At 44.1% G+C, this 15,076-nt stretch overlaps 1 pseudogene; it reads left to right on the forward strand.

Annotated features, from left to right (window-relative positions):
- The first annotated feature begins 8,818 nt into the window (after positions 1-8,818).
- LOC122791472 overlaps positions 8,819-15,076 on the forward strand; it is a 29,456-nt pseudogene continuing 23,198 nt past the window's right edge.

Raw genomic sequence — 15,076 nt, forward strand, 5'->3', positions numbered from 1 at the left:
TGTTGATGGAGATATACAGAGAAGGTCAGAAGTAGCTGCATTGTGTCTTTGTGGACTTAGAGATAGCATATGACATGATACCTTGAGAGTAGTTGTGGTATTGTATGAGGAGATCAGGGGTGGCAGAGGAATCTGTAAGAATGCTACAGGGTATGTACAAGGCTAGTGTGACAGCGATGAGTTCTGTGTTGGAAGTGACAGGTGCATTTAATATGGAGGTGGGAGTACATCGGGATCAGCTGTGAGTCCTTTCATATTTGATTTGCAGTGGTGATGGACAGGTTGACAGAAATGATCAGACAGGGGTCCCTGTTGACTGTGCTGCTTGCAGATGACATTGTGGTCTGTAGTGAGAGTAGGGAACAGGTTGAGGAGACCCTGGAGAGGTGGAGGTATATTGTAGAGAGGGGAGGAATGATGGTCAGCAGGAATAAGACAGAATACATGTGTGTGAATGGGAGGGAGGATAGAGGAATGGTGAGGATGCAGGGAGTACAGTTTTCAAAGGTGGATACATTTAAATACTTGGGAACAATGGTTCAGAGTAATGGGGGGTGTAGGGGAGAGGTGTACACGAGAGTACAGACAGGATGGGGGTGGTGGAGAGGAGAGTCATCAGTGATTTGTGATGGATGAGTACCATTAAGAGTGATAGGGAAGGTCTACAAGAGGGTAGTGGGGCCAGCTGTGTTATATGGGTTGTAGACAGTGGCACTGAAAAAAGGCAGGAGCCAGAGCTGGACGTAGCAGAGTTAATGATGTTAAGTTTTGCACTGGGTGTGAAGACTGGGGGGGTAGGATTAGGAACATGTATGTTAGGGGGTCAGCCCAGGTTGGACGGCTTGGGGACAATGCCAGACAGTGGCATGATTATGTTTGGACATGTGATGAGGAGATATGCTGAGTATATCTGGGAAAGGATGAGGCTGCCAGGTAAGAGGAAAAGAGGAAGGCTTAAGATAAGGTGTATTGATGTGGTGATAGTGGACATGCAGGTGGTTGGTGACACAGTCAGCTGCAGAGGTCTGGAAGCCATGGAGACAGATGATCTGCTGTGGCGACCCCTAACAAGGAACAGCCAAAAGAAAGAGAAGGAGATGTTGTAAAGTCAGTGTTCACAGGTTGCCAATTATTTGGCAGACATAACACAACTGTTTGTGTAAATGACTACAAATATAAGGCACACATATGGTTAGTGTGCATAACACTGGATAGTTGAATGGTATGAGCTCAGTATATCACATGCAGTTCAACACACACAGCTGCAACAGTATTTCACTATGCAAATATCCTGTATAGGTCCCTCACATTCCTGAGATAAAATGTATATCATAGTGTATTCACAATTAACATATGGATATCTACAACATCCCAGTAGCTGGCCTAGCAGTGCCACAGTCAGTACTGTTCAACACACACTCCAGTAGTAGTCATATGTGAGCCATCCTTTCCTGGGGTGACTCAGGGGCCTGAGATGTGATCTAGGTCACTGCAGACAGATGCAGATGCTATGGCCATAGGTTCATCAGCAATATATCAGTACAGCAAGTGTTGAGACATATTTGTTGAACTTCATATTCCCACTATTACATACCCCCTACTGCATTCCATTACATGCTTACTTGTTTGAGCTACCTTTTTTTATTCCAGGTGTGGTTGGTTATGTCTCTCTGTGGCTGGCTAGATGGCTGGCTGGCTGGATGCCTGGCTCTCTCTTTCTCTCCATCTCTCCTAAATGTAGGGTACACATCTGTTTTGCATAGGCAGCAGCTAGCCTTTTGTAGGTAATGCTCATAAGCAGCTGATGGCCTGTACACCAAATGGAGTTCCCCACTTGCTAATTGCATGCAGAACAGCTATGGTGTTTTTCCTACAGCCAACAGCATGGAAACACACTCCTATAATTGAGTACTTCATGTAGGCGTTGCCCCTTTTCCTTGCCTGTGAGGAGGACTTCATGTAGGTGTATGAACAACAGCATCACAGAGGGTGGTTGGAAATACCTCTTACAACAAAGACTATGGAGACAGCCCAACAAACTGGGGAAAATGTTCCAGACATAGAGACAGAATGTAAATGTTGCTCTTATACAGTTGAATTAATATTAGTTTGACAGGGTTTGTGTGGACATGGCTTTTCTGTATGATTTTAAGTCTGACAGTGTTATGTGGTTGACATAACTCTCAACTGTAGGGCTATCCGCAGACTGGCCAGAGTTTGGAATCTTATGTTTGGTGTGTTACTCACACATTTTTTTGTCTTTGGAAAATCAGCAGCATACTCTGAGGATTGCAGTCAGTAAATGGTAACATCCATTTATGTTTCTGACTTCATATCCCTCAGAATAAATATGTTACACCAAACCCTGTTATACCAGCAACTTTCTCAGTTTATAACAGCAATATGTAAATACTGCCCCTGTGTTTGGGCCTGTGCCCCCCAAGTATGTCAGGCTTTGTCCAGATGTCATGCAGTAACAGGTGGATAGGTATGGTAAATCATTATTTAGCGACTTCATTCCTGATATCATCCCAGTAATATATCGGACTACCAGACATGTTATGTGTAGGAGGCCTTATATATGAGGAGAAAGCCTGGACATTCTGTTGGACTCTGTACAGTTGAGATGTCTGTGTATTTCTGGCGATTGTTGACAGACTGTCAGGATTGTGTAGCAGTGTAGTGTGAATATGTTATTTGGCCTGTGTAGGGGGGGCAGATGTAAGTGCTATGGATCCCTTTCTATCTGACGTTGTGTGATGCTCCATTTTCTGCTCTATCAGCTGTATATGTTTGTAGGGCCAGAATAAAACATGCCCCATACCACAGTCAGGTGTCAGACTACACTGTGAATTGGGCCAGTATATGTAGGGGTATTGTGTGAGTGGCAAACATGATGACGGTTTTGTCCACACAATCCATATACTCTACTCTTCATTAGGCTTACAACTATGTCACTGTGAGTGTGGTTAGATTGGTTGTGGGTATGCACTTTCATACTGGTGTCCGTTTCTTAGTGGTGGTAGTGTATCCCTGTAGTGCCTGATATATTTGCAATTACATGTGTATTCCCCCATAGCAAAATTGGTTTAGTGTTGTGTCACTGTAGTTTAGACAGTACTTGGTGACATGCCTAGCAGCTCAGAGTAGTTTCCCTACTGTGATGTTAGGTCCAGATATTTGTAAGCTGTACTGTTGCCTGGCCCCCATAAGTATTGTGTATTTCTGACAAATCAGTGAGATGATGTGAAGATGCAAGTCACTAACTAGCAGGAAGTACGTGGGTTTTGGACTTGTGCTCTTCCAGTCAATATATGGTAGAACATACAGAAGGGTGTTACTGCATTAACTATGTCAGCTTATCTACTCCAGTATTTGAGATATATCCCCATTTTCATGGCTTGGTCCAGATTTGTTGCATTAAGGGGTTCTGAGTATACCTCTCGCCTGGCCAGACAGACTGTCTAGGTTTATTGCTCATACTACTGCTCTATTCCACAGAATCATTAGTGTCATTCGTGTGGAACTTCACTGTGATGACGTTATGATTTCTGTCAGTAACTGGTGGCATACATTTCAGTTTCAGAACTGCCTTCCTCCAGAATATGTAGGCTGACACAAACCCTGTTACTGTGGCAACATTCTAGATTTATAACTGCAACTTACATTATGTCCCCTTGCACTACGAGGTGGAGAGGTATGGTGCTGAGATATGACTCCACTACATGTTTGTTTGTGTGTGTGTGTGTGTGTGTGTGTGTGTGTGTGTGTGTGTGTGTGTGTGTGTGTGTGTGTGTGTGTGTGTGTGTGTGTGTATATATATATATATATATATATTTACACGTACATATACATACATATATAAAAATATATTTTTATATGTAGACATATTTGTATATATATATATATATATATATATATATATATATATATATATATATCTTTTACATGGATACATTTTATATGTATATCTGTATAAATAGTTGTATATACCTTCTTACATTTATCTCACCATATATATCTTACATATTTATATATAGTAACATTACTGATTTCACAGTATTTCTCAGTACTGTTCACTACCTGTACCAAATGATATATCTGAAAAAGCAACAGAGATTCCTACTGCTCAGATGGTGTAGTGGCACATTGCTCGGACTATGGTATACAGAGTCCTGGGCTTGAGACTTGGAAGGGTTGATTATTTTATTGCTGGGCAAAACACTGACTGATGGAGTCAAACCTCTGAGGGAGGGGTGAGGACACTAGTAATGTGCTGTAAAGCCAAATGGATCAGATTACATGTTTCCAGTGGACACGTGCAAAATGGACAGCTATGTATGGGGCATAATTTTTTGTGGGGGAACAGATTGCCCCCCCCCCTTTTTTAAAGGTGAGAGTGGGATGTTGGGGAAGAATAGTAGGTATAATTGGGGAGGTAAGTTGGGTAGGAATACAGACAAGACAGTAGACAGGGGTGGTATATGACACAAGTGGGGGGTAAACACCTTGGAAAGGGAAAGTGCCTGAGAATCGGACGCACATGAGCCCCCAAATGGATACAGTGGGACTGAGGTCCTCACCCATAGGCAGTCACCACTGCACCTTCACAGCGGCTTGTGCTGGGGGCTGAGCAGGAGGGGCAGGCTGACCCTCAAGATGCACCACGTGGCCCTCAAGTTGGTGGAGCTGATCTCCAAATGCCTTCTGGAGTTTGCTATGCACCACACCCGAGTATGGGTGACAGTGTCCTGTCCGCGCCCACTCCCAGGGTGGGATGACCCTCATCCGATGAGGAGGTTCCATCCGAAGGTGGTGCAGGACCAGCAGACGAAGAGGTCCAGGGGTGGGTCCCAGACATGCTGGGGATGAGGTGGGACAGGCAAATCCAGTGGGACCAGCCTTCCCAGACCTACTATGTTGTTGAGGTTTTACAACATATGTTGGTTGGTCATGAACAACGCAATTACAGGATTAGTTATAACAGCATGCATGGGTGTTCCAACTGACCCCATAAAACGGATTTCAAACAGTTGTACAGCAAGCAGAACACATGCAAATATGTAACCACAGTGGATATTATAACAGTATGCAGGTTACATTGGTAGCAACAGGCCAGCAATGATATTATTTAAACAGGGAACATTAATAATCAAACGTTTAAATATTTGTAGAACAATACGGAACATGTCCCAACAGTAGGTTTGGTGAAAAACATACCCACTGATTTATGTGTATAGATTACTGGTACAGATAGCGTGGAGAGAGAGATCAATTAACAACTGTATAGTATTCAATTGCTCACAACTGTAATGATCATTACTTTACTCATTACGCTGCAGGTATGACCTCACTTTATATCTAACTATGGCCTTGGAGTTGGGTTAGTGGGTGTTATACACAGTGTATAAGTACAACCTTCTTACAACAAATATATACCTTTTCTTACCTGACAGACCTGTGGAGGTAATGTGTGTTAACACTACCCGACTATTTCTAACCATATTTGCATAGTCAAGGTTACATATGTGCACTCTTACTGCGTGCGTCTGTGCTACTGCCATACACTGCCTTGATTTCTTTCAGTCACTATGGGGGTTGGCAGAAATGACCACTCGCCATGACAGCATGACACTTGGGGCACATTTCTTGGAGGAGACTACCTGGAGTATGCACTTATCTTGCAGTCATCTACAGCCTTGGAGTTGGACAGTGGGTGTTGTACACAATGTATAAGTACAGGCTTCTTACAGCTAATACATACCTTTTTTTACTTGGCAGACCTGTGAAGAAAAAGTCTGTTAACACTACCTGACTGTTTATACCTATATTCACATATTCCTGGGTGAAATTATGCATATAGCTTACTACCACTCCTGGGATTCGAACCATGCCTGTTTGTGCAAAAAAAGTACATGTTCGTGCTTCATCACACTGAGCTATTGAGGAACTGCTGTGTCTTGTTTGTCGGTTGTACAATTTGAGCTTTTAATTCTGACATTCATGCACTGCAGATAGTTCTTATACTGAGTATTAATACTTTGACATATTACTGTCTGGGAAATAATGGTTAACACAACATTACTATTCAGGGATCAAATATTGGTGCATGGAACATTTCATATAGTTAATCTCCTTTTATACCACTCTACAATCTTTGTCAGATGAGCCTCAATTATTTAATGATTTCAGAGCTATAGTTGCTGTACAGAACCTGTACACATTTAGATGCATACCACCACATAGCAAAGTAAACACAACAGTGTGGGGTTTTCAGTTTTATTGACAGGTACTGACACTTTTATTGATATATTCATTCTGTACGTCACTATTAATATGATACCATCTTATTTATTCAGTACAACAGTACACATTTTGAAATACTGACAGGTGACATTCTACTCCTTTCTATTTATTTACCTTCAATACTGCAAGCTAGATTTGTACTCACCAGCCTCGCCACGCAGCCTGCTGGTGTGTGTGTCCACGTTCGCGACCCTCTCATCTGCAGCTGTACAGGAAATTGAGAAACATTTATGCATACCTATCCATCACAAAAACAAGCTGGACTTGGTTGAAAAGTAATTGATACTGATACTTACACACATCTGGGACACACTGTATCTGAGCAACTTGGATCCACTGGTCCAAGAGATCCGTCTTCCTATGCTTAAGGTCAGCAAAATGATGCCAAACTTGCTCACCAGTCCAAGGGATGCCAGTAGCACTGGTGAGATCACGCACAAGATGGTCCCAGGCCTCTGTTTTGTATTGTGAGTCCTAGTACTGGCCCTGCAGCAGTCTCACTTATGTTTTTTCACAAGGAGTCCAACCATGACCCTGGAATCCTGAATGCCCCAGCACTGCACCCAAAAGCGCATTCCCTCTCTAACTCCAGCCATTGTGCCAGCACTGGTGAGCTACAATGGGTTATGGGCTGTATTCCCGCCTACGAGTTTAAACAGGGCTGATTTCCCACCCTTTGCTGTCGTTGGGCCTTTTTGAATATGCTGAGCTAAGCTAAGTGATGCACAAACCTGATTACTCAAGGTCGGCAGTGTTTAAAGGGTCATATTGAGCACTGCTTACTAATGGCCAAATCTGCTTAGCTGGGCTACTCATTGCTTAGCATTTATATTTAAGTAATACTTACACCAGCTAAGCATAGCTGTGCAATGCTTAGCATTGCTCAAATTTTATTTTATAGACTATCAGCTTTATGGGATTGATTCATCATTACTGACATGTTATACTTTTATGTTTACCTTCCCTGACATCACTCTATGTGCTTTCATTACATTTATTCTTGTGTGACTATACTGTATGGGACACTTGTGTTTAAATGGGGGTTTCACATCTTTTTTGGGTGACACCTCATTTTTGGACCTGCTACACTATTCTGAATGATAAGTATTATTTACTACCTCATTTATTAAGACATATAACTTTTACAAACGGCTTTCACATGTAAAAGTGAACAGACTTCATTGAAGGCTTGAACCGTGAATACCTACATGTAAAGTGGAGGCTCTAACCACTACGCTATTTTGGCTTGCTAGTTTTACTTGTATATTTCTATTTAGCTCCTTCGGATATTTAAGCTATGCTAAGCACAGCTGCACAACGTGCACACCCACTCAGTTACGCTTAAAACTTTAGTCAAGATGGAAAAAAATATATATATTTTTTAATTTTACCTTTCAAAGGCAGTACGTGGTACAAATAGGGACAGTTATTACATATTGCTCTTAGAAGCTAAGCAAGCTGATAGAATAAGTTTTGTATTCGCATGAATTTCTAAAGGGTATGAGGTCTACAACTCAAATGTCTGTCATTACTTGTTAGCTTCATTCTTTAGTGCTTCGAAGACAAACATCTGGACATTCCGCAAAGATCTGTACAGATGAGAGGTATGCGTGGCCACAACGGAGGACACTTCCTTATGATTTCCTGCTGTTTTCTTTTTCAAAGTGCCGTAATGGTACTTTCTGAGTGCAGGGGGCATGTTAACTGTGCAAGCACTGCTGCAACTTGCCCCCTGCACTCGTTCACAGATTATGTCCGTGTAGGTGTTAAAGCAGTGCACCTTCATGAATATGCAAGGCACGCTGCTGTGCTGCATGAACACGATCCACTCCATGCAAGAATAAGTGTATTCTTGCATGGAGTTTATTGAATCCTGGGGAGAGTTGTGTACAATCTTACCAAAGTAATATATGTCTTTCTTTATCACTATTGCAGTATTCTACATAAATGGATGTCCCACCCAGGGCAGCCCAACTCTCAGCCGGAATGCAAAAACATAAAAAAGATCTTGTATGCATGCACGTTACATTTATACTATCTGCAGAGAATGTAGGGCATAAAAGGGACATACAAATGCAACTACCCAGAACATCTTTGCCACCAGTTCAAATGCCACTTTCACCAGTTGGTCTGAACACCTTGTTGCTGCACTGAATATTTAGCAACATCAGATAACTGCCCTGTTGTTTTCTTGTTAATTTTCTTAGTTTTGTATTTTATTTTGCTAACTAAAATGTATACTGTTCAATAAAGGAAAATGTAATTGCGGGAGGAGTATTCCCCATAAGGATTGTCACAAATATTGTCCTTTTTTGTTGGGCTGCTTCCCGTGACCATACCTCTTGTAGTGTCTGTAAAGGCATTGGTGCCTAAAACACTCAGAAGCCGTTTGTCTTCCCTGGTAGTTTATCTTGAGATCCAATGGCTTAAACATGTAGCCCAGGGTCCTATGGAAGAATTCTTTAAACTCGAGATACTCCTGCTATGTAAAACAATGAACAAGAAGTCTTGAATGGATTCTTTAGCTGTCCAGCTTGCAAAAGATGTACCTGTAGAAGCAGGTAATCGCTCTGTGAGTTGATAGTCATCTACATCAGATTCCTCTGCCATGACCCCACCAGAGGCCAGAATGGATCTGTCTTTTCACATCTCATCTGAAGCTTTGCAGGTGTCTGCTCTGAAGTTTGAGGGGCAACCATGGTTGATAATGTTGGAGGGTCCTAATAGTACTCTGCAAATATTGCTCAAGGAGAAAGTTCTGGTTTCTCTAATCAAATCTCGCCATGGGTTGGAAACTCTGGTATGTGTCAGGGCTGATATCCTGCGAAAGAAAAGATAAAGGCTTTGTACCATTGTAGTACCACTTACCTTGTTCTGAGCAGAAGTGGGTGTGGCCGGCATGACTGACAGGGTGATCAGGCATGGAATACATAAATAATTGACAGGTATGCTGATTAACCTGCATCACGGGAATTCCGGATGAGAGATTTTTTGAGGTGTTGCAGCCTAGCAGAGTTCCACAAGGCTGGGATGATCAGAGGGAAGTTCCCCTGTGAGGTTCTGAGGGCATGTATGATTTGGCATGATCAGCCTCCTGTAGGAGACGTGTAAGCTAGGAAAGGAGCTATCTTGGCCAGGTACAAGTGTGGAAAGTGGCCGGGCAGGCTCTTGCACAGGTGAGATGATCAGAACTGTGCCCTGTCTGGGACAGAAGTCTGGAAGGGAGATACTGGTGAAAATTAGCCATGCTGGGAGGGCTCCAGCCCAGTTGAAAGGGTCTGGACTCTGCCCCCTCCGGGACAGGGAGAGAGCAATGGAAATTGTCTGGGTGGACTTCCACTCTGGTGAGAGAGTCCAGACTGTACCCCCTCTGGGACAAAATTCTGGAAAGGAGAAAGTGGTGAAAATTGGACGGGTTGGGAGGGCTCCTTCTTGGGTGGAGGATGTCCAACCTCACTCCATACCTGAGGGTGGTCCTGAAAAGTTAAAAAGGCCCCCTTGATGTTTTTGATCGGAAAGGAGGGAGATATGGAAGTTCTGATGAGAGCAGATCTGCCCCCAAGGCAGCCGAGGAGAGTTCCACGATTCAAGTAAGGATTGTAGGGAAGGTCCCTGATAGAGCTCCAGGGCACGTGCAATCTGGCACATTTAGGCAGCCTGCAGGAGACAAGGGTCGTGAGGCTCTGGATTGGAAAAGAGTGGTATGCGGAAGCCTTAATGACAGCGGATCTTCCCCAGGGCAACAGAGGGTAGTTCCACAAGGCTGGCCGGTATTGGAGGGAAGCTCACATGAGAAGCTCCAGGGCACGTGCAATCTGGCACATTTAGGCAGCCTGCAGGAGACATGGGCCATGAAGCTCATGGATTGGAAAAGAGGGGTATGCGGAAGCCCTGAAGACAGTGGATCTGCCCCAGGGCAGCAGTGGATAGTTCTGCAAGGCTGGACGGGATTGGAGGGAAGCTCCCATGACAGGCTCCAGGGCGTGTCTGATCCAGCCTGATTAGACAGCCTCCAGGACATGTGGAGGTGATGGGATCCTCTGAGGCAAGGTGGGGACTGCAGCCAGGGAAGTAGGTCTCTTAGTTGGGTTGAAGGGGTGGCCTGGATGGAAGTGCAGAGAGCTCTGCCGAGGTGAGGGGGTCAGGCAGAGCCCCCCACAACAGAAGTACATAAGAAATCACCAAGCAGATGGCGACAAAGCCTGGTGAGCTCCTGCCCAGAAGAAGGGAATCAAGCAGAACCCCCATGACAGAAATGCATAAGGGAGCATATGGTAGATGGCGACGGGGCCTGGAGAGCTTTTGCCCGGGTGAGGTAGGTCAGGCTGAGCCCCCCCATGGCAGAAGTCCATAAGGGAGTATCAGGTAGATGGTGACAGGGCCTTGAGAGCTCTTATCCAGGTGAGGTAGGTCAGACAGAGCACTCCAGCGATGGAAGTCCATAAGGGAGTAGCAGTGTAAGTAGTGATCCTTCTGCTTAGAGTATAGTTCGAGAGCCTTATTAATATTCATACCGCTGTCTATATGAATATTAATTTTCTTAACCGTGACTTAAAAAATTGCTGCCTGGTAGGTATTGTTTAGGTGGGACTTGCTAAATGCACATCCTGCGAGGTACTACATTGATACAAAGCCAAGATAAATAAATGAAGCATGATTTGGTCTGACCTATGGATCCTCAAAGGGAATGGAAGAAGTTTACTCAAGGTTTGTTTTCTGTCTTAATGGCCCTAAAGCCATCCTATAAGTTCCAGAGGAATTCTTTTTGTAGGCAACTCTGCCAAGCCTCTAGGGGCAGGAAGGGTGGGATGCAGGAACCATCTGTTAAGGCCCCTCAGATTTCTGTTGCCCAGAAGCCTCCTTTATCTGATAAGCCTGCTTCTCTTTAACAATCCCCCCTTCTTGTAGCTCATATTCCTTTGTCCCTTTGGCTCTCCCTTTATCCTCCAAATCGGTGTCTCAACACTTCAGACTCTTGTGTTCTTTCTGTCATCCATCAGGGTTACTTCATGGTATGGAAATTTTACCCTCCTTTTTCCAGGGATCCTCAACTTCCTCATTTCTCAGTGGTTCTAGTGGCCCTGCTTAGCAAAGGAATCATTCAACCTGTTCCACCTTTCACAAGGGGAAGCTTTTTTTTTATTCCAGGATGCTCCTGGTTCCTCCAAAGGAGGTCACTTAGAGACGTAATTTGGATCTCTCATGGCTCAATACCTTTCTCGAGATATCCCCTCTTTTTAGATGCTTACTCTTCAAACTCTGTTTCCTCTTTTATTACTGCAGGCTTTTCTACGGTCCTTAAATCTGAAAGATGCTCAGCTTCATATCCTAATTCACCCTCTTTTCGTAGGTTCATAGGTTGGTACTAGGCTATCGGCCCTAAGGCCTATGCAAGCCTAGCCATAACAATTCCCTGGAAATTTTTTCCCACAATATTTACTTCTCTGGGCCCCTGTCTAGCAGGGCGACTGACATGATCCCCAGGGTGAATTTCCTATCTCCCAACCAATCATCAAGGTTCGTTTTGAAGAGGGCCAATGAGGCGCTCTGCTTGACATGTATGAGCAGTCTATTACAGAGTATGGGGAGTCTCCGGGTCAGGAACCTATCCCTCCAGCATGTTTTGTTCATTGTGATGATAAGGTTTAGATCCCTGGAGCATGTGGCTCTGAGGGATTGGGATTTCTTTAAGTGGAGCATGTCCAACAGCTCAGGGTTTGACATGGCCTTGTATGTTAAGCAGAGATCGCCTCTGAGTAGACGATATGCCACAGAGTATAGCTGGAGTTTTTTTAGACGGTCAGCATATAACATCTGCTTTAGGCCTGTGATTCTTTTAGTGAGGTATTTCTGTGGCCTTTCCAGCTGTTGCAGATGTCTTGTGAGGTACATGCCAAATGGGGCATTATACTCTATAATGGGTCTAATGAGGGATGAGTACAGTGGGACTGTACTCATGGATGAAAAGCCCTTAGTGATGAGGTGTGCCACGTAGAAGGATTTCCTGACTGTTGTGGCGATGTGGTTATCGAAAGTGAGACCACTGTCCACTTGTGTCCCTAAGTCTCTCATCACACTTTCGATGTTTAGTGTCCTGCCACCTATGTGGTAGTTCATGGGTATATGTTTTTTTCCAAAGGGGATAACTATACATTTCTTGGTATTAAGCTTGAGCCCATGGCTCTGGCACCAGGCATCTGTTTCTGTAAGGCCCTTTTGCAGAATATCCAGATCATTTGGGGATTCAATAATGGCTCCCAGTTTACAGTCATCTGAAAACTTTGTTAGCCAGAGTCCCTTAGTGTTGGCCTGTACTTCAGAGAAGTAGATGCCAAACAAGAGTGGTCCCAGGACTGAACCCTGAGGTACTCCACTTGTCACTTGTCTGGAGATGGATTTGGAGTCGGCTACTTTTACAGTCTGGGTTCTGTCAGTAAGCCAGTTGGCAACCCATCGAGTGACGTAGGGATTTATGCCTAGCTTAGTAAGTTTATCTATGATTCCAGAGTGGGGGATGGTGTTGAAGGCCTTGGCGAGGTCCAGATAGGCTGTGTGGACCACCTTACCCTTGTCCACAGCTCTGGAGACTGATTCGAAGAAGTCAATCAGATTCAGGAGACAAGATCGGCCCTTCACAAACCCAAACTGGGTGGGGTCCAGTGTCTGGAGGTTGCCAATGTCTTTGTTTATAAGTTCCATGATAATGCGTTACATGCCCTTGCAGATCAGGCTTGTCAGACTGATGGGACGGTAGTCCCTGGGATCCAAGGCGGATCTTCCCTTGTGGAGCGGGATAACTGTAGCTGTGCGCCACTCAGTGGGCACAAAGCCTGAGGTGAGGCTTTGATTAAACATGACAGTTAGGTGGGGTGCCAGTTCATTTTGTAGTTCATATAGTACACAGCCTGGGATGTCATCTGGTCCCATGGATGCTGTATTCTTAGCTTTGGAGAGTGCTGTTTCTACCTGTGTGGCTTTCAGGAAGTTTTTAGATTTCTCTCTCTCTTTCGCTCATTTTCAGTTCTCTGCTTTGCCCTTTGGCCTCTCTACTGCCCCAAGGATTTCCACAAAATACCTAGCTCCTGTGACTGCCTTATGCAGGCTCCAAGACATTCAGATTTTTTTTTCTTATCTAAATCAACCTGTTGCTTCAGTTGCCTTCTCACAGTTGACTGTTACATGATGTGCAGTTAACCATCTCTCTTTTTCAAAGTCTGGGGTTTACTATCAACTTGCAAAAGTCCATCCTGACTCCTTCTCAGGGTCATGTGTATCTGGGATGCAGGATTGAAACAGTGCCAATGCTGGCCTGGTATTGTCATTGACAGACTTCTTTCAGTCTGTCCTTCCTCTGAGTACAATGACAGTCACAGATTTTCTTCAGTCCCTGGGATTATGGCCTCTTCTATTCCAAAGCTTCCCCTTGCTGACTGCATATGCAGAAGCTTCAATGGTATGACTAGTCAGTTTGTCTAAAACATCGTCACTCTCTGGATATCAGTATACCTCTCCTTCCCTGTCTCAAGAAGGAATTTGAGTGGTGAATTTAACAGTTTGCTCTAATCCCAGGCTGGCTCTTTCAGCCTCCAGTCCCTTCTCAAGAGCTGTTCACTGATGCTTTAAACATGGAGTGAAGGTCTTCATGTGGTCACTTGAAAGTTCAGGGTCTTTTCCCCCATCAGAAGTAAGACCATATCAAGATGAAAGAGACGAGAGCTCTGATTCTGGCCCTATAGGATTTCCTCCCATGTTCTCTCCAGGACCCTCAAAAGTGTACATAGACAACACTACAGTAATGTGGTATGTCAACAAGAGGGAGGGGAGAACAAAAATCTTACCTCTGCAGGATTTTGCCTCAAGCTTGTGAGATGAATCTCAGTTATCAGTTAACTCTTCAGGCAGTATACATTCCTTCAGAGCACAGTGTAGAGGCAGAGACTCTGAGCAGGTCCAAAACACAGGTTCATGAATGGATGCTTCACAGACACATTTGTGGATATTATCCATCAGTGGGGTATTCCTCAGGTAGATCCTTTTGCCTCAACTCTGAATAAGCAGCTTCCTTTCTTCTGCTCCAGAGTGCCATGCCATTTGGTATGGAAGGACACCCTTTCCTTTTCTTGGAAGCAAATTTTTTTTTATGCTTTTGCCTCTCTTCCTCTTCTTCCAAGAGTACTGCAGAAGATTCAGCTGAACTTCACAAAACTCTTGCTAGTGACTCCATTTTGGCCAAGACAGCACTGGTTCCCCCTCTTAATGCATCTGGCTAGGGGTAAGCAAGCAAGCATCACAACTTACCTCACCGATTGGATCTCCTTACACAGGACAAGTGAGCTGTCATTCATCATCACTTGTCTACTCTGCACCTGACATTGTGAGTGATTCCTTTCAGGCACTTCTTTTCGTAGGACATGCTCAGGGTTTTACAGGAGGCAAGGAAACCCTCAACCAGAAAAAGATACATGTCCAAATGGAAAAGAATTTCAGTCTGGTGCCATGCTGGTAACTAGGACCCCCTTTTTAGTGACTAATCTATTATTTGTGTGAGTTACTTCAGTCTGGCTTGGCCTGTTCTTGTCTAAAGGCCCATTTGTCCTCCATTTATGCATGTCTGCCCTTGAATCCTCCTTCAACTTCTCATTTTGAGGTCAAACAATTTCTTAAAGGTGTTCTACATATTAGGCATGCAAGAAAACATATTCCTCCTCCTTGGGACCTTTATTTTGTTTTGCAAAAACTAACCCAGGCTCCATTCCTCCTCCTTTTGTTT

This window comes from Protopterus annectens, chromosome 17.part0, assembly GCF_019279795.1.
Source record: "Protopterus annectens isolate FY-2018-M chromosome 17.part0, PAN1.0, whole genome shotgun sequence".
In the NCBI taxonomy this organism is placed as follows: domain Eukaryota; kingdom Metazoa; phylum Chordata; order Ceratodontiformes; family Protopteridae; genus Protopterus; species Protopterus annectens.